The sequence below is a fragment of the Saccostrea echinata genome, unplaced genomic scaffold, assembly GCF_033153115.1.
Source record: "Saccostrea echinata isolate AGI-Se365-2 ecotype Australia unplaced genomic scaffold, CSIRO_AGI_Sech_v1 ptg000054l, whole genome shotgun sequence".
Taxonomy (NCBI): domain Eukaryota; kingdom Metazoa; phylum Mollusca; class Bivalvia; order Ostreida; family Ostreidae; genus Saccostrea; species Saccostrea echinata.
In genome coordinates, this window is record NW_026889803.1 from 39,136,270 (window position 1) to 39,140,000 (window position 3,731).

Below are 3,731 nucleotides of genomic sequence, written 5' to 3' on the forward strand. Positions count from 1 at the left end.
AATTGATAACGTTTCCTTATTATTTAGATGTATTCAAAGGTATTTTGCGAAATGGAATGCATGAAAACCTTCACATTACTCAGTGGCAGTTTACTTTTTGATTTATGTCCATATATATACACTTGCAAATCTGAATATGATAACAGGGGTCCTGAGGTCTTCTGCAAAGTAGGAGAAGATATTTGGTGCTAGAAGTTGCTCAAAAAGAATAGATAGTAACTGCAGACTCTATTTCATTATCAATTCTGATCGCTCCTGGATAAAATTGAACCCTCATATTGTGTTATTTTTAATCGACAATCAAGACCATGAAGGTTTTCTCCTACTCATCTAGTTCATTTAACTTGAACAAAGAGAAATGTCATGAGTGATAATGATGAGGATTGGTCGAGTGCGGTTGTTATTGACAACGGATCCGGATCCTGACAGGCGGGCTTTGCGGGAGACGATGCTCCTCGGTCCTATTTTAATTCAGTTGTAGGAAGACCCAGATTCCAGGTAATTAGATTTACTATTTAAAACGCATAATCTTTAAAAATCTAATGTGGGAGATAAGGCTTTGTCTCTCCCTTCGCTACCCCATTGAGAGAGGTGTTACAAACTGGGATGACATGGAGCTGATATGGCAGCACGTCTTTCAGAATGAACTAAGAACAAAGTCTGAGAAATCAAATGTGCTCATGTCGGACGCAATTTTGAATCCAAAAGGAAATCGCGAGAAAATGACGCAGGTGAGCAACGAGCACACACAAAAAAGAAATAATAAATAAATAAAATAGAATAAAAAATAAAAAAAAAAAAAAACGTAAGAAGATTTCAGGAATTGATAATTTTCAGGGCAATGCATTCATGCTTTAGTTATTTCTACATTTATAACTTATTTTCAGATAATGATGGAAAAATTTAATGTTCCTGGTTTCTTTGTAATAAATCAAGGTATACCCACATTGTATGCGTCAGGAAGAGCCCGTGGTACCGTTGTAAACATAGGAGAGGGTGTTGCTCAAGTATATCCTATACACGAAGGTATGGAAGCAATTTTTGCTTCAGATATTTGTTACGGTAGTACGTTATTAGGTCTTTTCTTAATACAATGATTTGTGTGTTTTATATCTTCTTACAGGGTACACGGTTCTTTCAGCTATGAGAAGGCTAAACCTGGCAGGGAAAGATTTAACATGTTATTTACAAAGACTTCTACAACAGAAAGGATACTCTTTCTCTACATTTGGTATGTATTGGTCTATATATTACAGAGGGAACAGATTTGAACATACACCAGTCTATTTGATTGATTGATTGATTGATTATTACTGTTTTACGCCGAGTCGGCAATATTTCAGCCATATTTCGGCGGTCCAGTTTATTTGAAGAAAAGTGAAGAAAATATATCATTGACACATTTGAAATTTGAATCAATGAAATTTAAAAGCATTAAATTTTTCAATCAGGAAGATTGTTCATATATTTTGCTATATAAACGTAGTTTTTGAAACTGAAAGTTTTCAAGTTTTTAACAAGAGGCCCAAGGACCACAACGCTCACCCAAGTCACCTTGATCATGCTGATCTTCAAAAGATTTCTCTTAAGATTGTTTTATCCTCTACTGTCCCATGGAACAATTTGACCCCATATTGTTACATGACAACACACCACATGGAGATACTGAATATCAATATGATCAACATAACCTTCTTGTTTAATTCTATATTTTGACTTCGCCCTAGACCAGGGTTACGACATATTAACATGAAACCACACTCTATGAAACCACACACAACTATAGTATTTTTTTTTTGTTGGCCTAAGGAATATTATATCTTAAGAAGTGAAAATATCCAAATCGAGAGTCCAATGGTATACAATTTTAGTATAATATTACAACTACCTGTATGATTTGTTAATTTTCACAGGTTTTGTTGAAAGAATGGGCTCCGAATTAAGGGAACTGGCTTTCTCTTCTTTAGTTAGGCCAGCTGTAGTAGCTTCCCCTGAGAGATGTTATTGGACTTGGTTTGGAGGATCGATCCTAGCGTCTTTATCCACTTTCCAGAAGTGTTGGATTACCACAGCCGAGTATCAGGAATATGGTCCGAACATAGTTCACCGCAAATGCCAGTTCTGATGTGGAATGAAAGAAGAAAAATGTTGATATAAATAAAAATTGTATAAGTGTGCGCACTTTACATGTATTTTTTGATTGTTTTTGCCATGCATGCAGTATATCCTATTGACGTTTTCAATTCACTTCACTTCCTTTCCCCGGGGGTCATGATTTGAACAAACTTGATTTTACACTTCCTTAGAAAGCTTTCACAAGTTTCATTTTTTCTGGCCAAATGGTTCTTGAGAAGAAGATTTTTAAATTACCCCACCCAATTTTCACTATTTCTTAATTATCTCCCCTTGGAAAAGGGTGTGACCCTTCATGTGAACAAACTTGAATTCCCTTTACCCAAGGATACTCTGTTCCACGTTTGGTTGAAATTGGCCCAATAGTTCTGGAGAAGAAGATGAAAATGTGAAAAGTTTACGACAACAACAATGCCGACGACAACAACGACAGACAACGGACAAATTTTGATCAGAAAAGCTTTCATGAGCCTTCGGCTCAGGTGAGCTAATAACTGAACTTGTAATTCATACAGAAAAGATTGATAACAGTCACCAGAAACCCAATTATAACGATTTTAAAGTAAAATAATTTTCCCAAAATTCCCTAAAGAATCGTTTATTTTCCCAACTTTTAAGGACCCAGCCCAGGTCTCAAAAAGTGATGTGAGAGCCCTGCTGAGGAATGTTTTCAAAATTTGTATTTAAAAATTCTTTTGAAGAACAGTAAGACCACAGTTATTCAAAATCAATGTAATTAAAAATCAAGTTTGTCAAACTATTCTTTGGATTGGATTGGAATGAAATAAGAAGTAATAATTTAATTCTGGTTGTAACACTCCACTTGATTGGATAGAAAAATTCGTTTATATCGTATAACCCGTGTTGCCTACGTCACAATGATTGACGTCAAAAACGTATCAATCCGCTTGACGTTATATTTAAATTCTGAAGAATTTGAAGGCCTTTTTGAAGGGAAAATTGTCTTATTTTTTACACGTAATGATAGAAAATTAAATTATAAGGAATAAATTTAATAGCTACCCAAGTTATACTTGTATATCTTGGGTTGGAACAGTTTACGCTTTCTTATAAACCTCTCCGCGGTTTATAAAGTGTAAACTGCCGCAACCCAGGTTATACAGTATAACTTGGATAGCTATTTCATTCACTCCTTAAATATAAAAGATGAAGATAACATGTAAAAGATGAAGATAACATGTAAAAGATGAAGATAACATGTAAAAGGTGAAGATAACATGTAAAAGGTGACGATAACATATACTAGTAAAAGGTGAAGATAACGTAAAAGGTGAAGATAACAGACAGTGATTAGCCTCCAGTAAAAACAAAACGAATCGTGAACAGGGCAAAACACGGACCCCTGAAAACACCACAGGTGGGATCAGGTGCCAAAGAGGAGTAAGTATCCCCTGTCCGCCATGTGCCCTATGTCGCGGTTTTACTTTTCCTCGATTCGACACAGCTTTTCCATCCCGCTTTTCCGCGACAAATTATACTGCTTTTCCACGATTATTATTATTATTATTATTTTTTTTTTTTTTTTTTTTTGCTTTTTGCGATTTTTAGCAGGTATTTCTTCCTTTAGTCAGGTAAAA

General features: G+C 35.1%; 1 pseudogene; it reads left to right on the forward strand.

Moving 5' to 3' along the window:
• The first annotated feature begins 363 nt into the window (after nucleotides 1–363).
• LOC133171996 (actin, muscle-like) lies at nucleotides 364–2,125 on the forward strand (annotated as a pseudogene).
• The last annotated feature ends 1,606 nt before the right edge of the window (nucleotides 2,126–3,731 follow it).